This window comes from Polyodon spathula, chromosome 3, assembly GCF_017654505.1.
Source record: "Polyodon spathula isolate WHYD16114869_AA chromosome 3, ASM1765450v1, whole genome shotgun sequence".
Classification (NCBI taxonomy): domain Eukaryota; kingdom Metazoa; phylum Chordata; class Actinopteri; order Acipenseriformes; family Polyodontidae; genus Polyodon; species Polyodon spathula.
In genome coordinates this window covers 66,401,707-66,426,765 of record NC_054536.1, presented here as the reverse complement: position 1 = coordinate 66,426,765, position 25,059 = coordinate 66,401,707, and the positions used below count along the sequence as shown (strand labels likewise).

The following is a 25,059-nucleotide window of genomic DNA, read 5'->3' as shown; positions in this document are numbered from 1 at the left end:
AGATTAGAAAACAAGCTTCCACAAGGCAGTAAGACAAAGACCTTGCTTAATAAAAAATAAACTGGCCAGCTTATACCTATCATACTATATGCATCATATAGATATTTGCATTAAGACTCCAAGCTGAAGGAACATATGAGGTACAGTTTAGGACACAATTCACCCACTGATATTCACATACACTATATACTAAAATGCATACACTGTGTACATACACTATATACTGACATGTATACACCATATACTGAAATTCATACATTACACACTAAAATTACACATACACTATACTGAGACGAATATACTGAAATGCATACACTATACTGAAATGCATACATTACACACTGAAATTATGCATACACCCTATACTTAGATGCATATCCTGAAATTACACATACACTGTACACTGAAACGCATACTCGATAATGAGATGCATACACTATATACTGAGGTTACTTGCTCATACACTCTATATTGAGATCGGTCTTCAGTCACGTGACTTGTACTCTCCATCCACATTTTAGAAAATTGCTTGCTGCACATCCTTCATTTTAAAGATTACAGATGAGACGACAGGTCAAAGCGTGTATTTCTCTTGACGAGAGTTCTTTTCTTTTCAAACACGTAGTTTCATTCTGAATTTATCATTTTTTACTTTTGTGTTCACTGCTAATGCTTTAGTTCAATCCAGCGATGAGGAGATTATTGAATATTTTGTTCAACACAAGACACAAAACAGGGAGGCGTATCTCTCTCTCTCTCTCTCTCTCTATATATATATATATATAGCAAACTCCTTAATGCCTTAAGAATGAGCCTACAGGTCGCTGTGGGCCATGACCTACGTCGCTAAAACTAACCAATCACCAGCAGCTCCAATGGTCCGTGCCTGTCGATCATAGGCTGTTCAGCCCGTCTCATTGTGCTCTGTCCCATCATAACCGATGTGGAACACAACGCCTCCCACTCCAAGCGTTCCTGCAATTCACAGACATTGCATACGTTACATTATATATTAATATATTATTAATAAAATAACATCAGACAATGAGTCACCATGTATTTTTGTAAAAAAACAAACATATCAATAAAACTCTTTGACCTTCCTTCTTGTCTGTAGTCTTCAAAATGGCGGGTGTGCATCAAGCAATTTTCTAAAATGTGGGTAGATATTATAACTCTTGATCTCAGTATCCAGTGTTTGAGCAAGTAATCTCAGTATTCAGTGTATGAGCAAGTAATCTCAGTATACAGTGTTCTTAGTATATTGTGTATGCATCCCTGTATAGAGTGTATGAGCAAGTAATCTCAGTATACAGTGTATACATCTCAATATATAGTGTAGGAGTCTCAGTTCAGTTCTCAGTATAATAATAATCTTTATTTTTATATAGCACTTTTCAAGCACTTTACAAGATACAAGACTTGTCACTGTGTGAACTATGCATCAGTTGCAGAGTCATCTCACCCAAAGGGCACAAGTCAGTGTGCTGAGCTGGGATTTGAACCAGGGACCTCTTGGTTACAATCCAGTTTCTTTAACCACTGAACCACACAGCCTCCTATAAGTATGGATCTCTGTATATAGTGTATGAGAGCGAATGAATCCTAGTCAACAATCTCCCTCCTGACCTGTGAGGTTGCAGTGTAAAGGGAACAGTGTGTCCCCGACTGGATGGTTTGACAGTTCATTCCTGGGTCAGTCGGAAGTCGGTCACCCAGGAAGGAGGCGGGGCCACGATACCAGAAGTCATCGCTTTAATGTGGTGGACAATGTGTCAATCATGGATTAGAGGATATGTGATTGGACTCACCACGAAGCGAGCGTGACTAAAGGTATTTCAGGGTCTTTGGCCGATCAATCTGTTCCTTTGTTATAGTTGCGAATTGAGCACTGATAGAGCCATAAAGAAACCGTGAGTGTTTGTATCTGTTTATTAACCACTGTTTATTTTGTATTTAATAGAGGGCTAATAACCGGGAGCCGTAACTGTCAAGTCAGCATGTGGCAAAGTGATGAGTGGATACAGGTGAGTGCAGTGCAGTGCAGGTACAAATCACCCAGACAATTACGAACAGGTGCAAGGGTGTTTATTGAAATAGTTACAATGTTAATAAAGCGCACATTTAAATACGTTCTACACCAAGCAACAGGGATGACAGACTCAGTCTTTTTATTTGTATTCATTCATTCATTCATTAATTCATTCATTCGTTCATTTAATTAAAAAAAATTCCAGCTTCAGCTTTTTACGATGCATTACTTTTGTATGATGCATTGCCTGAATGCCTGAATGTGTTTTTGCAGTTTAAAATACTGTAGCGAAATAGGTTAAAGCAGAAGGGTGCATCACACAGGGCGAGGAAATCCACACACAGGCGGAGGGTGGGCTTGAAGGAGTGTATATCAGGCTTATATCTCTGTATGTGATTACTTCACCTACCAGCCCTGCTGCTGCTTTCCCCAGTGCATGCTACAATATAATAAACCAGTCAAAAGTGTATATTTTCACATTTACTTATAGAATAACACTGTGGGTGGTATATTCTTAAAATCTTGTCATAGTATTGTCTGGTGCAGTCTTTCATAACACTGCAGCAATCATCAAATTACTCCATTCTTTATTATGATCAATCCCTTATTCTGATAATGTAATCAAAATACGAGAACTATGCTATTAAAAAGTCCCTGTATGTTCGTCTTTGTGATACTCAAAGAAATGCATTGATTAGTCTGTTTAGCCAATTATTCGCAACCATACTGTAACTCTAAATTCAAATTATCTAATAAAAAATACCTGAGGGCCTTTCCCTACTGCCTTTGTAGCTTAATCTGTTTATAGTGCTGAGATATTTTATCGTTGGCAATATTATTATCAGTGTTTAGGTTCCAGAGCTGTATAATTAATGACAGTTTAAATCATTCAGATAGTAAGTCACAGGGAAAAAAAAACAGGGCACAAGAAACCCATAGGGGTTGTTTTAATGGAAGGGCTGCCAGTTGAAACAGACGAACACGTTTAAATAATCACAAGCAGATTTCACAAATCCTTGATAGCATAACAATAACTTTCTTTAAATAATATGCAAGCTCCAGAGGTGGTTGTTTTTTTTTTTTTTTTTTAATTGAAGGCGTGGGTCTATGTTAATGTGCTAAAACACATACGGCCCGATTTCCGATCTTCGCGCAATACCCTCGCTAAATTTGTGCCTCTCAACAAAATAGTGCTTTGGCACAAAGTGAGAGATATTCCAAAATGGCACAAAGCTGTTGCGAGACATTGGAATATAGCAGTTTTTTGAGCAATTCGCAAATCTGTTTGTGCCTCGCAAAACTGTCTGCGCATTCACTACCATTATAGCAACTGCACACAACAGCCAAGCGAGAATGCAGAATGATGGACAGTCACCATTAGTAATGCGACAAGCTGCTATCATTGGTGTTGCCACAACATGTACTGATATGACAGCAGACGAGACCACACAATATATCGTGCACACATACATACATACGGACCATTCAAATACACAATTGGCTCCATAGCTAGGCACAGAGTTTTCAAATTAATGAACTGATAATGCCACTGTTTTATTGAATATGGATAGTATTGAATCACAAGGAAATACTATATTGATTTCTTTAAAGGCCAGCTGATCTAACATAGCTGTATGTTTTTGAAGTAAAATAAAAATAAAAAGGCTTTGGTCCAGATACTGTCTGTTTTTTTTTTTTTTTTTTTTTTTTTTTTTTTATGTAAGTCGTGCCGTGACAAAGTCTACTGTGGTAGCACACTCTCTAATTTGTAAATGTAACAAGTTCATTCACCTGCAAAGTAAACAACAATCAAGCATTTTTGTATACACAATACACAGAAATGTGTTATGTTATTCATTCTACTCACCCATTTGAATGTTATGATTAAGCTCAGTTTGTAAGGTTTTGAGTGTCGCCGGAATGGATTTTTTTCGTTATGACATTTGTTTTGTAAGAATAATAATTAATTCTAAATACGCTCCTAAAATGTTAATTGAAGTCTACTATGATTTCTCAATAAATGAACAGTCTCTGTACAATTAGCAACACCGACATTCAGCAAACTGGACAGCTGCATAAAAACGGCCAGAAATTAGTTAACAGAACTGTTTGTCCCACCTCAGCTAACTTATGATTGGACTGCTGCCGAGAAAATACAAGTCTGGCTTTAGTAAAACATTAGCATGCCTTTCACAGCAAGAGTGCCCTGACAGTATTTGGCTTGCCAAACTGCAACTGCTCACCCCTACAACCATAATGCGCAGAAACCTATGGAATAGCCAAATAAAGCAATGGGCTTTTTAATCTCAATGTGACTACCTAGTTAAATAAAGGGTAATAAATAAACTATATATATATATATATATATATATATATATATATATATATATATATATATATATATATATATATATATATATATATGGTATTGACTGTTGATCTACTAAAAAACAAAAAAAAAAAAAATAGGAAGATATTGCATAGTCTGCAACCAGTTTGGGGGTCATACAAGTACTAACATATTTGTGCACAGTTTTTGCAAAGGCTTTGTTGGGCACAAAAACCATTATCATATATATTATAGATTGTAAAACGACCACTCGTGTGTCTAGAAAAAAAATGGTTTTCTGAATAAGGTGTCTAGAAGGGCTAGTATTCCGATACTAGTATCCTAATACTAAGTGGGTATTTGGTATCACATTTTCAGAATACTGGTATCCAGAATATGGACGGATTCATTTGGAATACCCTGTTTACATGGCATGGAATAGCTATTCAAATTTTCCAATATTCCAAATACAACTGGAATCCTGATAGAACAGGACAACCGGAACAGGTGCCTGGATAGCAATATGGGTGCAGTCAATTGCACCTACCACGCGCGACAGATGCACGACCTTATAAAAATCCTGCATTATCTCCTCCCTTCTTGCTCTGTTACTTACTCAGCATGTCGCAGCAATGCGGTTATGAACCTGTCGAGGTGGCGGGACACGGCTGACTGGGTGATCCCCACTTTATCACCTGCTAACTTCTGGAAGGTCCCGGTAGCCAGGATACACATACAAACAGACCCTACCAATTGCTCAGACGAGGCGTGACTGCGCAGGGTTGTTCTGGCCAGGTCATCATGCAGCATGTGACATAGATGAGTCAGCATGTCTCGGTCGAGACGATACCAGGACACATTTGCCCCACAGTTTTTGGGAATTCTGCAGTCTTTCCAAGCAATAAGCAATCAATCATTGTATCTTCTACGAGTCAAATGATTCCAACTAGGAAATCTAAGGAAAAGCTTTTGGTGTTTAGACTTTTCATTTGCTCTAAAATATATTTCCATGTGGGGTTTCATCACCAGAAATTTGAGACAAGAATTGCTCTTCATTAAGTTTATTGTTTAGTACTTTCTTAAAATTGCAGTCCTTTATTTATTTTCTCATTGTGTTATTTTGGACATGCATAGGCATATTTATTATTTCAAGTAGCAATTTTATTTTAAACTTTACAAAGCAATGTGACAAAGACACAGGAAGATGATTGTCACATGACTAATATATAACTGATGCCCACTTTAAAAAAAAAATAAAATAAAAATGATGTGTCAAAAAAACTTGTGGTTACAATTCTAGGTGCTTTCACGTCATTACAAAACTGTTTTAAGGTTATAAGAATAGAATTGCAGAACTAGATCCAGTGCAGAGTTCTGTTTAAGATATATATGTCAGGTCAAGCAAGTGATCTGTTAGTATCATGGTAAATATTACAATTATATATATAACTGCTTGTCTTCACAAGTGAGACAAAGACTGACAGGTGCAAAGACAGAGAGACACTTCCATATAGTTCCATTATCTGTTAAATAATGTTAATACCAAGTTTAATCACAATTAGATAAGTGTTTTTCCAAATATATGGACACATTACATGTAACATACAGACTGCCTCCACAATCTCCCCATCGCCAGAGGATAATCAGTACCATAAAGATATTCACTGTAATTCACGCACGTAATAATTCCAGTAGCTTTTGCAAAGTGTACCAGTAAGAATACTGTAATCTTCCTCCAAGTGTTCCATGCAAACACAGAAAGGTGCTTTTCAGAAAATGATATTCCCTTTTCAAAAACCTTGAATACACTTGCATGTGCTGACTGATGTCAATTTGATTAATCTAAATTGTCCCAGAACTAAATACCACCAACATTTAAATACAACATACATAAGCCTTAACCTTGGCTTTAACCTTGATGCAGACGCAGACCTCCCTGGTAGTCTCCCTCTAATGAAGCTTCAAGATCCCATTTTTATATCATGTGGCTGTTCCCAATTAGCACCAATTATCTAATTTAGGAACAGCCACCTTCTCACATGTATTTGGCATGGATAGGAATTAACCCCATCCCTGCCAACCACCACCCAAAACATATAATCCCAACACTTTACAGACAGGGCTCTGCCTTGCCACGATGTGTACATGTATTTTATTTAAAATAAATAATTTAAAATTTAATAATGAACTACCTCCATAAAACAATACAAAATAAAAGTATGCTATAATATTTTTTCATATGGTTTAATTCATCAGTACCAGCCTTCCCTCTCTTCCCTTTTAAAAGATTCCAATAATCATGTCAAAGTGTAATAAAGGATAGTGAATGCATGGTAAAGCACAGTCAATCATTGTACAGTACAGAGAGGTATGGAAAAGACTATAAAAACCCATGGCAAACCATGGTAAACTTTGGTAAATGCATAGTATAACCATGGAAAAAGCATGGGAAAACTGCAAAATTATAGTTAATAATGGCTATGTTGCCTGGGACATCTGTAACATAGCAATTCTGTTTTATCTGTAGGACTTTATTACTAACTGACTAATATATAAACAATTACATACATTAAGTTTTTTTAAAAACATATATTTATTATGTCACATTTTTAAAATGTTTTTTATATAAATACAGTATATACAACATTCAAACAAACCTATTATTGCCCATTGCTGAGTAACTGTTCTTGAAAACAAATATTACCAATTAAAAATCAAATTTCCATTCACTGCGTAACTTGATATTGTTGCATAAATTCAAAAATTATCCTTTTCTTTTCTTGTTTTAATTTAAACACATGTCCTTGAGTATTGATGAGAATTTTTGATAAATTGATTGTAATTTGCAGCTACATACTGCAGCATTGTAACCGAGTCGAGTCAAGTCACTGTGGTGTAAAACTCGAGTCTTTGACATGCCAAGCTCCAGCTGAGCCGAGAAGAGTCAGAGGTTGCTTGAGTCGAATCGAGTCACCAATCTGGCTCAAGTCAATTCGAGTCATTAGTCCTGACAGTTCAAGACAAATTCATTTAATCAGATTTATTTTACAAGATTAGTAATCTACAAGCAAAAAGAAAAGAACATTTCAATTAAAAATACAAAATTGAGATGACTTGTTATTGACCATACAAAGGCTCTTTTACCTGTGCTCAGTTGGGTTGGATGTACAGTAATGGAGACCACAACATGTATTTACAATTTTGCAGATGGCAGCCTGAGTGTTTTTCACCTTTTCTCAACAGTGAAACTCCCTGATAGTTTTTTTTTTTTTCAGATACCTTAACCATATGAAAGGAATGTTGTGGAATTGTATTTGATATTTGACATAGAGATTTGTTTCTAAGCTTAAAACATAGAAGCTACAAAGGAAAACAGTCCAGGTGAAGTCCGGGTTTGATTCTGGCTTAATAGTGACAGCTCCTGGATTTTAGCTGTCAAATAACAACAGTTAATCAGACAGAGAAGACAACACTAAACTCTTTCGGTTTCACTTTACTCCTCCCGGTGATATTGTAACCATAACAGAGGAAAATATTTACATTACAGAAAGAAATATGTCTTGAAAGGGTAAGAGTTTCGCATATTAATGCATGTTACAAAGGGTTGTTCAATAATGCACTTCAAAAAATAGTGAAAATATTTCATAAAGAACACATCACACCATAAACCCTTTAACCACCTATCCCAGTTTGTCAAAATAAAATCATCAATGTAGTTAAAATGCACAAACATACAGTAATACAAAGAGGTCAATTGTATTTTGAATAACCCTAATAACGTAAAAGGCTGGTATTGTAGCTGCTGTTTCAAAATAAACACATGCAAAATACCCCAGCAGCACAAACTAACACTTTTTTTTTTTACCGGTGTAATAATTGATCTATTCACCCACTATGACAAAATCCACAGACCACTTCTTAAAAATTCATTGAATTAATTTCCGTCTTTAACCTCCTTTTGTTTGGCAATGATGATTGTGCCTATTCCCAAACTCATGCTGCTGTGTTCTGGGGTGCTTTCAATAAGCAGAGGACATTGATATGGTATACTATAAGACTTAAATCATATTGGAGAGAAAAAACAAACAGACAGTCGTGCTTAAATTGTAGGACTTTGCAGAGGAACAGAAAGGCAGATGCAGGAGCTCATGGAAATGCAGAAGGTTGCAAAACAAAGAAACTAACTGCTAAAGCCATTCATATGTTTTCAAAGAATCACTGAAGAAATCATTTCTTTGGAAAGTTTTTATTTTTTATTTGCTGCATAAAAATGTTACTGCGTTGAATAATTGTTGAAAAAAAATTGTTTTTTGGAAAGTTTTTATTCTTTTTTTTTATTTTGCTGTACAACAATACTTACATATAAGAGAAACATCTTAATTGCAAGCATAAACTGCACTGTAGCCACCTGTAAATAAAACATGCCATATGCAACAATCACAGTACTGAGGAACAATGCTGTCAGTGTAGTTTCAATCCGTAATTCACTGCCGCTAAAGACATGGTGTTGGTTCTCGATGCAAGTGCAATAGAGCCATTAAACAGCAGATTTAACCAAAGTCACTCTAAAACACCTAACCAGGATGCTAATCCTAATCTATTAAATTAAACAAACGCTTCTAGAGCTGACTAACTCAATTCAAGAGGCACACAGGCAGGAATTTCAACTTTAGCAAAGCTGCTAAGACATTGCCCGTCACATTTCCTTACCCCGTACACACAAAACAAAAGCTGTTTCCCTGTGGTGTATCCACATTTCCGGTTTATTCTGAATTTTACCAAAAAAAAATTACAGGATTTTTTTTTTTAAACTGGATGCCGTTTTTTACTGATTTATACCTGATTTTGGTCTATTATTCAATATTTTCCTGGTACTGTTTTCTAAGAAATACACAATATTTTGATGCTGTTTTATTTTGACTCTGACATTGTAATAAGCAGCTCTACACTGTATATCCTAGCAGACGTTTAGACGTCAGATGATCAAATAACGTTCAAACATGGTTCTCTGTCACTTCACAAACACATTATCACCTGATTATGCTGGCCAATCAAAGTCTGATTATTGAGGCAATTGCTGGGCATAGTAACTACTAGCTTGATCAAAAACTAAATTGAAATACACGAAAATAAAATATTTTTAGTGGATGAGGAATGGAGAGAAAACATAAATCAGTTTATGAATATTAAAAAAAAAAACAAAGTATGCAAAAAGCAAAAATAGCAGAAGTGGGTCTGATGAGACAGAGGATGCATACCGCTGCAAATACTGCTGCATTGAGGTACATGTTAGCGTTGACAATAAAAGAACATACTGAAAAATAAGCGACACATTAAACTAAAACAAAAAAGTAAACTGAGAGATAAGCAATCCATTTATCTGGCTTTTACATATACTTTAATAAAAGAAAGCATAGAATGACTGTGTGTGACAAAGTTGCCGAGTGGGTGCAGGTGCAGAGGTGATGCTGTGCGGGAATAACACAGACAGAAACTGTAATCCGGTTTGGAAAGGGGCTTTTATTTATCCAGGTCTGGTGAATAAACAATAAACCCAGGCAATACTCAACGATGTGTAATGCACGGAGGTAATAATAACGGGTTGCAGCCCAAATTATGAACACACTTTATCTGCCCCACAATAATACTGTAGCATGCACGGGGGGAGGTAGCTGCTGGGCTGGTAGATGACGTAATCACATACAAAGACATAAGCCCAATATACGCTCCTTGCAAAGGAGCCGGCTCTTTTCTACAACGGTATTGGCGCTATGCTTCAGTGCGAGAGGTCCTGGGTTCACGCACGCCCTCCGCCTGTGTGTGGATTGCCTCGTCCTGTGTGAGGCGCCTGCCTGCGGGAACCGAGATCACTACAATACTGAACACAGTCCTAGGTGCTTGCAGTAGTGCTAGTGGTGGATGATAGAAGGTTATTTTTGTGACTATGGTGTAGTGCCATTCCGGCTATGTGCTGGCCCAAGGCGACATCTCCGGATAAGTGTTAGCCATCTGGTGGTTTACAAACAAGACAATTACTAAGAAGCACAAACAAACAAAACACAAACAAAAAAATGTGATTTCAGTTTTCACTTGGGTCTCTCGCGGTCTTTCTAGTATCTAATAACAAAACAAAAAAAAAACACTGTCAGACCAGACCATCCAAAGAACTTTGTTCTCGCTGCTTCGCGCCCTCACAGGTCAGGAGGGAGATTTACAACCAAGGTTCATTGTATTTCTGTCACACTGCGTTAATGAGTTTGTCAGAGCACTGTGCTTTGCTGGACAGCCACTGTTTATTGCAGAGAGGTATGTATTGGTGACTTCGTGCAACAGTACTGTCTGTAGTAAAACACTGCCTATCGCCAACAATCTTAACCCTTAGCAGTCCATTTATTCTGCGCTTGTCAGATGCGTCAGGTCCAATTTATTTTCACACTTTTTATTTTACATGCACTGTTTAATTTTTTTTTTTCAGAGTAAAACAGGTTTAAAAGGCACTTCATAGCATAGGGACAATCAGTACTGCATCTCCAGCCAAGCCCCACCCCTTGTTCACTGTATTTTTCACATCCCTCTTCATGGTCATGCATACCGATATATCCTCTCCTGATCACTCGTTTTATCACTCCTCAATAATGCGATCCAAGTCATTATTTTATTACTATAACATCTCAAAAAGCTCTGCAAATGTCAGTGATATTCTTTGAGCGCTGGATGCGGAAGCAGCTATCTTCTTTGTTTGTGTCCATGTTATCTCTGTGGTGCAGGGGCTATGTGTATTGCTCAGATACGCCCCCTTTTTTTTCGGCTTCATTCGGCTCATATCGGTCTCACTTGGCCATTGAAAGGTTTTCTCTGCTGTTTATCCGGAGAAAAAATGACTAGAAACCTATGCTTGACGTCTTTTTGATGGAAAGGGAAAATTGCAATGTCGGACCTGGTCCGACATAGGGCCGCAAGGTGTTAATCATAAATATTTGACAGAAAATGGTGGTGCTTTAGTTCTCAATGTTCTTTTTTTATGATTTCAAGGCGAATAAACCTGCCTTGTTTTGCGCTGATCTCATGTGCATACCTTCTGTAGATACTATTTCCGTCAGCACAGTATTTGCCCAAACGTTGGCAAAGTACCAGCTAACTTGGGAAAATGTGGCTTCAACTTGCACAGATTCTGCTTCATCATATATGCCAGGGACATTATTATTCAGGAACCAGAACTATTACTCATCATATTCCACATGTAAAGTGTTTTTTTCTGAGATTTTTCCCCCCGATTTTTACCGATGTTTCAATTAAAAATTATTTTGTACCGATTTTTTCCCTATTTTAATATATGTAAAATAAACTGAAAAATTCCTGGAATTTTTTTTTTTTTTAAGATAAAAAACGAAAATGCAGAACACTATTTATACTCTATAAACATATAAAATACAATAGAAATCATAAAAAAAACAGTTAACATTGGTACATACGTAATGATGTATTCCGGCAATCACCACATGGGTCAACCACAACATTTGCTTCTTCACATGCTTGAATCAAGTCGACAACCTCACATGTTGCACAAACAAATGAAGAGGCTTTGTCAGTCGCAGGATTGACTCTGCACATACCAGACTGACAAGGAAGTTACACTTAGAAATGGAATACAAAATTTGTTTCTACATCGTAGTCGAACTGTACGGATAATCACAATATATTTTGCACAACAAAACTGCATGTGTATAAAAAAAAAAATTTAAACTACAAATGAAGCTTAGCCTATTAATAATCTTTAAAATAGTTAAAAGAAGTCAGGCAGCATATAGTTTACTTGCACTTACCGTATCAGAAAACAGCACATAACCTTAGACATCTGTACTTTTACCTCTTGTCGAGCGTGTTTTGCCTTTCTATGCTGGGCACCTGACAATTGTTTCCTTTTACTTTCTACCTCCATCTTGTCAAAGAATAATTTAAGAGCAATCAATGCTGACAAACAACAATGACTCATAGAGCAGAAAGAGCAGAGTACTCCACGCAGTACCTCCTTGGTCCCAACGCTATCTCGCCCATCTCTCCATAAACTTAGATATCCTAGCATGGCTGCAAAAGTTTCATTTAAAGCAAAGTATGTGAGAATATTTCTAAGTAATCTGCAAATATTAGGCATTTTATGGGTTAAGTTGAAGAACAAAAATCAGCATACAAAATAAGCAAGCTAATAGGAAAACTTTCAAAACATTGCCCCCCCCCCCCCTTCTCCCAATTTAGACTATCCAATTATAATACAGTCTCCTTCCGTTTCAGCTCTAACCATACAAAGGAACAGATCACTTAGCTAGGCCCCCTTTTGTACCCTCAATCGTGACCCCTTGGTTAACTAGTGCAACCGCGCCTCCAATCCACGGCTGCCACGTCGTTTCCCTTCCAGGTCGATGATTTAGTGTATCGTAGCTCCTTCCTCTTTCTAGATGACCGAATTCCTTCTAACCCTGGGAATGAATCTAGTCCAGGGCACTCTGTTCCCTTTACACAGCACCCTCACAGATCGGGAGGTTTACCACCAAGAATCATTCTGTCTCTTTCACAAACCCTCAGTAACGCTATTAGTTTATGGAAATGTATCATTTGCCACTTTGTTTATTGCAAAGAAACTACAATGGCGGAGTTAAAATAAAAAATAAAGTTAAAAAGTGATGTTTACTTTTGCACTGTTTCTGCCTGAAATACACACAAGAAAAATGTATTATTTTAAAATTTGACACCTCTGCTTTATAATTAATTTAGTGGAGAAAAGTAAAGCCTTCACAACCTATTCTGTAATATTACAAATGTAGATGTAATTTTAGGATAGCGTTGGAAATCGCTTTAATTTTGCTAGATTTAGCTGGGAATTGTGCAGCATGTGATTGGAACAGGAAAGTGAAAGCAGTTTTTGTATGTATTTAACTTAAATACATTAGCAGTGTACTTTAGCTAAGTTATATGATTGATTAACCTTTTATGTTTGACCTGATGTCAAAGCAATATAATTTTGTTTTAAATCTTGCAAAACACCAGATGTTTGTCTCCAATTTATTATAGAATTCTCGGGAAGTTGAGAGGGGCTGCTATATGTTTTTAAATGAGAAACAGTTTAGTTTTATTATAGAAATACATTAAAAACTTAAGTGCATGTCTATATTTCCGAGCCTGTCAAAGATTTGGGCTTAAAAAAACCTATTTGGCAACAGTAAGAAATGCACTTACGGCACACCTGTCAAAAATGGCACAGTGGATTTGCACTTAAGTTTATTTTCCTGATTACTGCCATGCCATGTATTTAATTTAGAAACGTTTTTATTTACATTTAAACACACTGGAGTTAGAACATATTTAGACAAAGTTCTACTCTAGTAATCAGGCACTTCATAAGATGCTTACACAACATAAATAAAGCGATCAATAATTTACGTGCTTTCATTAGTTAACTTGGATGATTGCTGCGCAGTAATTTTCAGAACATTAACAATAAAATGAATACCATGTTGTTTTAATAGCATTACAGTGGGATTTGTATATGTATTTGTTTGCAATATGTCATTTGAATATTGTCAGGAAAATATCAGGAAAAACATATTTGCTTTCTATTTTATTATTAAATTGATCAGACATTGTATCGTTGTATGTAGTTATTTTTGACATGTATTAGTTGATTGGTGCAAATGTAGTGCTGCAACATTCTGTTACTGTATGTAAATATGATTCGATAGTCAGATATGTATGACCATTTAAACAACCCCCCACTAGTACACACATCTTGCGCGCCCTGTGGCCCCCTAAGGTTTGGACATTGCCTTACATGGCTCGCCAGGGAATGTAGTTGAATACCAGTGCAATAGAGTATAAATGCATTTCCATATTGTTGCAAATACAGCTGGCAAATGCTAAAGAATGTAACCAGATCCAGGACAGTCTTTCAGGTCTATCACATGAGCTACAGTATATTACCTTGTAGAAATAATGTGGGGACAAACAGAGAAGACAGAAAATGAGTCACAGAGGGGCAGTATACAAAAAATGAGTTCTTTTACTGTATATTTTAGTTTTAGATTTTTTTTTTTTTTTTTTTTTACTCGCAGAAGGAGTGGATCATGGAGGATGATTGGGAGGGCCATTTCTCGTTTTCCTTTCCTTTCCTGTCTCTCTTCAATGCTTTCCTTTTTTCTCTAGTGAAATGACGGAATCCCCAGTCTGTTTCCTGATGTTTAATGCCGTTGCCTGGACTACCATGGCAATGCTCCAGCTCTGAGGGAGTTTTGTGAAGCAGCAGTTCCCCAGAGCCTTAAAGCACCGTCCTCCTCGCATTCTCTCGCAAACATAGCTCCAGATGCTGTTGTTACTTAGGCCAATAGCTTCTGACATAACAATTAGCCTTTGCAGATTCTTTTTCTTTTTCTTCTTGAAGTTTGTAACTGAAACTACTAGTGGTCGTCTGCCCCTACATTGGATTTTAGTTTTGAAATCCAATGAGTAATAAGATATGGGAACGAATAACCCAAAACTAAGGTTATATTTACAACAAAAATGCTGTAATACACCCAAATAAATAGTGCCTTTTTAAAATATTTGAATCCTATTTAAATATGTTATATACAGATTAATACACATATTAAGAAATGCTTAATATTAAACCCCTGTTGGTTTAATGTTGAGGTTTACAGATAGGTTTTGTCTTGAATTATTGTTCTCTATGTATGGGAGTTGCTGTTGCCTTCTTGAAGGATCTGGTGAATGACAACTGGCTCAGTGATGTAAAGCTCACTGGCTTGCTTGGTTTGTTTTTGTATTTTTTTTTTTCACAAGAAGTACTGCCCTTCTGTGATGCATGGCACATGCCACATGATACTAAAAAGCACCACCTAGTTTCCTTAAAGCCACAATAGCTTACCTTTGAAAAGCATCAGTACTCTTTTCAATAGTTTCTAATACATTTTGCTTTATACATCTCTGGAGGCACAACAGTATAGAGCAACTACATATTGATCTACATATTGTTCAAGTTATTGTTTTACATGTTTAGGGTTCATATGGGAACATTTCTGTGATTTGTTATTAATCTGTGAAAATCACCCTGAGGTGCGTGCGTCCGCAAGATTGGGGAAGTGCCTGTGTGTTTATGTTAGTGAGTGATGAGTTAGTGCTGTTGGCAATCTCTACCACATAACACCTCTGATGTTATAAAAGGAGCTGAGTTGCTTCCTTTATTAGGTGATTTTAAGTGCCCTGCTTGTCTACAATGTTTTTTTTGTTTTGTTTTATTATGTGTCATACTCAGGTACATACTTTATATTACGTGTCTTATTTCAAATATATAAATAATGCATTTTTCTCATATTAAATTTATAATTCTCAATACATTTACACACAAATTTCTATATTTTAAATACATAAAACATATATTTGCCATACATCTCATATATTTTGTCTATCTACAAAACAGGCTGATTTTGGTGTATTAACCGTTTCTTGTCCTATGTCGGAACAGGTCTGACATTACAATTTTCCCTTTCCGGTCCGCGGACCCTGTCTGATTTCATCAAAAAGATGTCAAGCATAGGTCTTTAGTTGTTTTTTCTCCAGAAAAAGCAGAGAAAACTTTTCAATGGACAAGTGAGACCAAAAAAGCAGAGAAAACTTTTCAATGGACAAGTGAGACCGAAAAAAAGGGGGCAGATCTGAGCAATACACATAGCCCCTGCACCTCAGAGATAGCACAGACATTTATAAGAAAAATACAGTGAATATGGGGTGGGGGGTGCTGGAGATGCAGTACTGAGTGTCCTGTTGATATGCAGGGCCTTTTAAACCTGTTTTACTGTGAAAAAACAACAACTTTTAAACAGCATGTGTAAAATAAACAGCGCATGTGAAAATAAATTGGACCTGACACACCTGACAGGCGCTGAATAAATGGACCGCAAAGAGCTAAAAATGTATAAAAAAATATATATTGATAATATATTTGTATTATAGTCTATTTAATTCAAGTATCATAGATTTCTTATTATATATTAAAAATATGTTTTTGTTCCATAAGGGATGGCACAGCATGTGTTTAGTGGAGTTTCAGCTGGGAAGTGACTCTTCCTGTCAACAAAGAAAGATACTGTAGCATACCAACAGGGAGGAGTTTGTAAAGCCATTTTCAGTGTTTGCACTACACTACTTCTCATAAGAGACATTTACATGTTTGCTCTTTAAACTCTGTAGCCTTGATTTGTCCCTCCAGCAACAACTACCAATCCCCCATTAATTAAGCATTTGACCCACGTTACATTTATGTTATCTGCCACCTTGTTTCTGGAAAAACAGTCACCACTGTTTTAATGAAGCACTCGCACATAAGAATATTTTTTTATGGGAAGGAGTTTAAAACGTTAGCCCGTCATAGTCCTGGCCCCCTGAAATGTGTGTATTTACCTGCTAAAGACCTGAAACATGAATACGTTATACCAAAGCTGCTCGTAGAGGCTGTTACGCAGTCATGGCCTGCCCCTGAAAGCAAAAAAGCATTGCGGTCACAGACCTTGTCATTTTTACTTCAAGGCTGCTGCAGTCATGGATGCAACAAACCAGGGTTATGATAATAACCTGATGTTCCCTTTCAAGTACAAAATGTAACCATCTGGGTAAGCGTACCAAAGCCGTTGCAAGAGCAGTATTGCAGAACGACTGGAATGCTACAAGGTTAAGCCGAGAGGCTGCCCTGTGCTTTACCATGTGAAATCCCAGTAACAAGTAGTTAGGGCTAAAAAAATGAGGAAGAAACTCACTATGCCTGTTTGTAAGGGTCAACTGAGAAGCCACCCTTAACACTCTAGTTCCAAAATCAAGGTTTTGAGGATCCACGACATTAAGTCTGTAGAACCTAGTAAAGGTATGGGGAGTAGCACACACCGTTGCATTGCAAATGTCCTTGACGGATGCACCCTGGAATAAAACCAAGTTGCCATGCTCCTGGTGGAATGGGCAGTGAGCTTTTCTAGAGGGGGCAAGTTGGCAAACTCATAGGCTGCCCTGACCACGTCTGCTATCCATTTGGATAGCCTCTGTTGAGACAAAGCTTGACCATGGGACTTAGCCCCATAGCAGACAAAAAAATGATCTAATAGGGTGTCAATGACCCTATTACAAAGCCAAAGATGGCTCAATTGCAGCCGTTCAGGGGCCAGACCCAGAGCTGCAGAATCGATGGGTTGGGATGCCATAAGGTCTCCTGTGCCTGATGATGCTTGGGCTGTCTCCACGGCTTGCCGCTCAAGAGCTGCATCAGGGGCCAATAAGGAGAAAATTAGGTTGAGTTTATTGATTTTGAACTGGCGCATATACAGTATGTGCAAGAATGCAATGGTTTTAAAACCCTGATTTTGCCTCAGTTGCATTACGTGGACTGTTTTTCTTTGTTTCTCCACTCTGAGACACTGAGAACTCTCCTTGAGTGGAGGTCCACCACCCAGTTTGCACCACGGGTGAGAGGAGGTTCTCGTGTGCCAAGAGCAAAAGCTTGCGGGTCACACGATGGAGACTGGGTGATCTGAGGCAACCCTGGCGGTTAATGTTAGCCACCACTATTGTGTACGGACAAGCACACGTCTCCCTCGAACCTCCTGCAAAAAATTCTGCAAAGCCTGGTAAATGCGTGCAGCTCTAAAACACTGATGTGGAGACCCAGCCAAGGGGGCTTTCCATACACCTTGCGCACCCCTGCCATACCACAAAGCGACCCAGCCCAGGCTGGACACGTCCATGGTGACGACCTCTCTCCTGGTGACACTGCCCAGCTCCACGCCAAGGCGCAGATGGGCCGGTTGTTTCCACCAAGAGAGTGCCTTTAGACAGGAATGAGACACTGTGAATAGGTGGTCGCGGTTCAAAGCAGGTTAAAAAACCCTGCTGTTGAACCAGGCCTGCAGAGGGCACATGCGCAGAAGACCCAATGGAAGGGCCGGTTCGGTACCAGTTTGGTGACTTTACCAGTTCGTACGGTATGGGTCCACCAGTTTGCAGTTACCATGAGTAGCAATGTACGTGGATGCCCACCTGTACAAGCCACTGGCAAAAGCACTCAATCAGTACTCACATGAGACAAAGGGAAGCCTGCTTGTTAGAATGAACCAAAGGCCTTCGTAATGGTGATGCAAAAGCTGTCACAAAAACTGCATCAAGATACTTAGGAAGAGATTGCAAGCACCCACAACTACAGCAAATATCTTGGTCCTGAGCAGTGCTGCTGTTAGCCCAGCAGCTGCTCTCACTACACGTGTGCTGTAGCACCACGTTGCAGACAGACCAGCGCATAGTTGCTGTAAAAACACAAAAAAAAAACAATGAGAAAAACACTTTTCTGAGCAAAACACAGCAATTTTACCAATTAAATAAATAATATAAAGTGTCTTGTAGTTTTAGCCAAAGCCAAAACGAGAAATAAATAGCTCCAGCCGAAGCTATTGCATCCTGGGAGGAGAGCACAAAATCAGCCAACTAATGTTGCTTGTTCCCCGAGAAGGAACAACTCAAGCCATTGCTTCACGCAGGTCACAATACGTAACAAACAACAAGCTTTAGTGCACAAATACGCATAATTAGTCAAACTAATGCAGCGATTATTTGTAGTATCACATATAATTTGTGGAAAAACACAATGAATGCGAACTAAATAGCAGAAAAGGTAACATGTGAATACACATTGTGAGTGGTGCAATGGATGGAGCTTTCCTCTCTCATTTCTAAAGCTGGTCCCCCCCCCCCCATTCATTCCATATTGGTGCAGCAGCCTCATCAGCTGAAGTTAATGTCAATCAGCATTTAATAAAATTAATGGGGCGCTGATCCTCCACTGCAATAGAGTCTTACATCTGCTCTTCTCTCCATGATATGTCTTGCCCAGCAGAGTACTGCTAGTATGCCCAAGCATTCCTTGGACCACCAGAGGTTTCCTCCCAACTGAGTTATTTTTCTCTCTACTGAGCAGTGAGATTAGTCTTTATTTGTCCCTTCAGAATATAGAAAGTGTATATATATATATAATGACCCTCTATTTCCTTTTTCTTTGCATTGGTGTTGCAGCTGCAGTGAGCAGGGGGCAAGTGCAGCTCAAGGAAGGTTCTCCAAGAGCCAGTGGAGACCAGCAGCCAACTATCCGAACTCATTTGTTTTCTCATTTTTGAACTCACTAATCATTTTCATCTGTGCCATTCTGCTTCTCTGGAGAGTAAAGCTTTTTCACAGCTTCGGAGACCAGCAATTCAGCTTCGACTCCTCAGGGATGGCTCCGAGAGTTGGGGTGGGGTGCCTGGCCCTCTTTGCATGTTTGTTTCTCTTTTCCCTTTTCCAGCTCTCCAGTCTCCCCGCGAAGGAAGTGAAGTTCACTACTCAAATTCTGCGGTTCGGCTGTGCCAACCTCCCTCAACATAGTAACCCTTGTAAGCTTTTTGATTCCCCTTGGGGGAAGTAATGGTTGCTTCCCAGCCATGAAGTCCGATCGGTTTTAGTCTCACCGCCAAGGGGGTGGCGCTCCACGAGCCCAGTGGAAACCCTGTCTCTTTGCTAAGGTCACAAGCACTTTTCCCCTATTTCATTGTCTGAGGTTAAATCCTCCAAGCAGCCCTTGCTCCTGTCTCTGTAAATTTAGAGTTGTTTGATCTCTATATTGTATACCTTGCTCATTTTTAAGGAGGAATGACATAATTTTACCAGTAAAACCAGCAAGAAACTATTTAGAACACTGTTTTCCTGCAAGAAGTTTCCTGATTGGTTTCTACATTAACACTAGCAACACCATAGCCACTTTTTGAACAGCTTTTGCAATTGAAATTTAAATATCTCCACATATATGAATATCTCGTGCATGTCCGTTCTTCAGTGTTATTAAATATTTGAATTAAATACCCATACTGTGTTTCAGTTGCAGAATAGTAAAAATGAATAAGTTATAAGCACTTGCTTCTGCAACCGTCAGACCTGCAGTTTATGCAGCATATTGAAATCAATACACTATAGTCGACAATTTAGTCTAGGCTTTGTAATAAAATCAAAGAAAGAACATATTATGAAAGAACGTATTATATATTCCTGTCGTGTTCTGAAACACTAATGAAAGTCTTTCTACACATCATATATATTATTATTATTATTAGTAGTAGTATTATTATTAGCAGTTGTCACAAAATATACACATTGAATCACAATATAGTGTGATATAGCTATGCTACTTGTTTCTCATCTGCCTGCCCCCTTGCACTCCACTACACTCCTCAAGCAGAATGACTGTGCCACCTGAGTGTGTATCGGTGTAACAAAAAAAAAAAAAGTACTTATTCTAAGCTCTCTGCACAGATCATTGATCATGGACTGATGCTACACGAAAGCTAGAGACTTGAATTTTACAACGCAATGAAGTATGGTGTGGATATACTGGATCAAACGGCACGGCTGTATTTTGTCAAAGGTGTTACTCGCAGGTGGCCTGTGGCTGTTTTTTATAATGTTTGGGACCTGGCAGCCATCAACGCTTTGGTTTTGCACAAGGAGTGCACCTGCAACACAATCACTCTGTGAGACTTCATTTTGCAGCTAGCCCTGGAGCTACGACAGAAACATTTTGATAAAAGACATGAAAGCCGGCTGGCAAATGCCCCTCAACCTTCAGCCAGCGCTGCGGCCACTGGCACATGGAATAAAAGGCAACGCCAATTTGCTGAATGCAATAAAAACAGAACATTTGATGTCTGCGTCCCTTGTGAAAAGGCAGTCTGTGGCAAATGCACTGGTGCAGTTGAAAAGTGTGTTTTCTGCGTAGATTGTACTGAGAAAGCTGTAATAGAACTCTGAACAGACAGACAGAGCCTTTGAACTCTTTCATTCAAAACGCTTTCACGTTGTATAAGTTACATTATATTTTTGTTTTATGCAATTTTTATAACTAATTATTATGTTTTATAATTTTATATGGGCAGACACTTGAGCTTTCGACACTTGCTCACACAGAAGTTTATTGCGTAACGTCTATTTTATTACAGTTTTTCATGTTTATGTATATGCGGTCTTTTTGAAAAAAATAAGAAAAAAGTTACATTTTCAATGTAAATACAAAGTTTCTGCTCTGAACATGTTATGTATGATGTTCATAAATAAAAAAAAATATTAAGTTGTACTCGATTGTTTTTCATGTTCATATCGAAGCCGTTTTAAAATGGAGCCGCATATTTTGCAGGTGCGGCGGTTGCATGTAATCTGAAATCTTGGCGGTTCTAGTGTTAAAGGCCTACAGACAATTTTCCTTACAAGTAATGGGAGCTGTTTCACCTTAATGGAAATACCATTGGGTCTATTTGAAGAAATATACTTTTCTATTGCCACATTCTTATTGTTTCCATGTGTATCAAATCCTATATAGGCCCACTTTTGTAATTTTGCTCATATAAAGGTACGTTTTTAATTCAACAGTGCACAATTCTGTAAAATTAGTTCTCCTGAAGCAGTTACTTAGCAAAGCCCAGCAAACATGTTTTGCCTCACTGAAACAAAATACTATGATGGACTTTGTCAAGGTTCAAAAGAACGACTTGCAGCAGTGAATTGTTTAAAAACGCTGTTACGAAACAAACAAAAAAAAAAACTTCTGTTGGTACATATTTTGTTGATATATAACACAAGTTTAAATTAGACAGCAGGCTTGTTTATTTAGTTTTAAAGTTTTAAACAATGTATAGAATTGAAGTTTGTTTGAAATCCCAGAAAACTAGCAAAACTTAGCTATCATTATTTAATATTAATGCATGGAATAAATTAGTGATACATTGTGATATTTCTAGCTGCTAGCCACACGACTTGGTTTACAGGAGAGCTCTGATGGGCTGAATAGCTTATTCCCATCATAAAATGTCGTATAATCTTGTAGCTTTGTAGCATTTTCTATTCTTCTTCTTCTTCTTATTATAATATATATATATATATATATATATATATATTATATATATATATATATATTCAGAAGTATTCATACCCTGACAAGGAAAATAGCTAGTTGAGGCACATTTAGCAATAATAATCTCTTTTAAAAAATTAGGATATTTGTCAATGAGCTTTTGGTATGACTCTTTAGTGATTTTTGTCCATTCTTCAATGCAAAATTGTTCCAGTTCATTCAAATTCCGAGGACTTATCTTGTGCACAGCCTTCTCCAACTCATACCAAAGATTCTCAATCAGATTTAGATTGGGACTTTGACTAGGCCATTCTAGAACCTTGATTTTATTTTAACCTTTCTGAAGTAGATTTTGATGTGTGCTTTGGATCGTTGTCATGTTGGAACGTCCAGTTGGGCTTTAAACCAAGTGTTGTAGGGGAGGGTTTCAGATGATTGGCCAATATCTTTTGGTTGAAATTGGGATACTCAAATGCTTGGAAATCTTCTTGTGTCCTTCTCCAGCTGTATGACAATAAATCATATTCTGCCTAAGGTCTTCAGATAGCGCTTTACTTTTTCCCATATTGACTTATTGGTAATGACAGCAATCATCCCATGCCTAACCCTTGTATACTCTCTAAGAATGTTCACCTACAATCCAGCATTTTCTAGACTTTTCTAGAATTAGGTTCTGTACTATCATACTGAAATGTTTAGCACCTTGTAGACAATACTATCATACCTTTGAATTAGTAGGAACACTCCAAAAAATCACAGCATTTATATATATATATATATATATATATATATATATATATATATATATATATATATATATATATATATATATATATATATGCCCATTAACATAGGAAGTTCTTGCATAAACGTCAAGAGCAGCTGCAGCTGACAACTCAAGCCTTTTTTTTTTTTTTGTAGGCCAGCTGCTTATTTGCTTACCTTTGCATATTACAACCGCCAGTGATTCAGATGCATGATTTGTCCTTTTCTTACAGTCTGATTTGGGTTTGAGGAATCACCAGGTTGCTGTACACACACAACTTCTGCCACCTCTTAAAGTTATTGAAACAGCACCAAAAACAAAAAAAATGCATTTTTTAATTAAGTTTTGAAACAAACAATTAGGTTGTGTCTTTTCAAAAGTTACTGATTTAAAAAAAAAAAAAAAAAAAAAAAAGACACAACAAAACTAACTGTTTAGTAGTGACAGAAATGTCAGGAGAAGATGATGGATTATGGCACTTCTGTAATAAACCTTTTGGCCATAGATTTGTATTTCACAAGTCTACAGTTATGGCCAAAGGTTTTGCATCACCCTATAGAATGAACTCATTTTGCTTCATAAAATCGAATAAAACCTGCTGAATAATGTTACGTTGACATATTTAAATACATTACACTTTGTAGTTTTTCATCTAATTAACAAAAAATGTGACATTTCGAAATGTAACATGAAATACTGTATTACTATTATGACTTTGGTGATGTCATTTTGTATTTTCTTTGATAACATAATGTTAAATAAAAGATCTAAATTATGTTTATATAATTTGTTTTTCAATTATGTCTCAATCTTAAAATTATAGGTGCTGCAAAGCATTTGGCCATAGCTGTATGGTTAAGTTAATTAATTTTTTTAACCCCATTACCTCTAGAATCATCTACTCCAGGGTGTTTCTAATACATGTTGGTACACTGATGTGTTAATGCTACAGTACTCTCAGTAACCTTCCCCAACACGGTGTGACATGCTGTGCAGATTGATGACATTTTAAAGTTAAGTTTAGGATAAATAACAGTTTCAAAATGGTGGGGAGTCATTCAAGGATGGAAAAAAAGACCAAGAGCAGATTGAGATATTCCTTGTCTTCACTGAGTTTACCTACTTGTTCCACCCTAAATGCAGTTTTTATACACAACTACTGTATCATGTTTCCCATTGAAAAGGTTCCACTGTGCCTCTTACTCAGTCGTGTGATGCGTCATGAATGTGGTCTGCAGATTTTTGCAGATTTTATGGGAAACTCAATGGCCTTTAGCCCCTCATCACTAACCAAAGGTCTAGAAACACACCTGTCAGCAGTGGGTACAGCAAACCTACACATCCCAGAAGTCTCTCCTCTATATCTTATTTAAGATCCATTTAAAAAGGTTCCCATTTGGCATGTTGCCTGTCATGTGATTGATAGAACTTGACACATAATCAGAGAAACCTAAGAATGAGCTGTCTATCCCAGATGGGTTCGTTTAACAGGATTTTTAACCTGAGAATGAGCTGTCTATCCCAGATGGGTTAGTTTAACAGGCGTTTTAAGCAGAGAACCACAAGTCCCATCTTTCAGATGGGGAAAATGCCTCATGTCTTCAGAATCTTCAGAATTAAGTTGAAGAGAGACACTCAAATCCGTGGTTTCTCAATTATCCATGTCTATAGAAATTAGGTGACTCAGGTCCTCCAGATTGTGATTTATTAAGTCCAGGAGCAACTGAGTAGCTAGTATCACTTCTGCCTTATGATAAATTGCATTTTCTTTGAAAGAAACATTTGGGCATAAGAAAATTCTCATTAATATTTTTAGTAAATTACATCTCCAGTATGCTGATCACCAATCCTTGTATTCTGCACCTTTGAGCGGTGATGTTCCTTCTAGATGGTTAGGAAGTAAATATTGTAACATACAGTACAGGTACATTAGAAAAATGGTCTCTTCATAAGAGATGTTTCTTACTTGTGATTCTCCATGC

At 37.4% G+C, this 25,059-nt stretch overlaps 1 pseudogene; it reads right to left on the bottom strand.

The window, feature by feature from the left end:
* Positions 1 to 852: 852 nt before the first annotated feature.
* Positions 853 to 25,059, bottom strand: part of LOC121309221 — a 160,862-nt pseudogene continuing 136,655 nt past the window's right edge.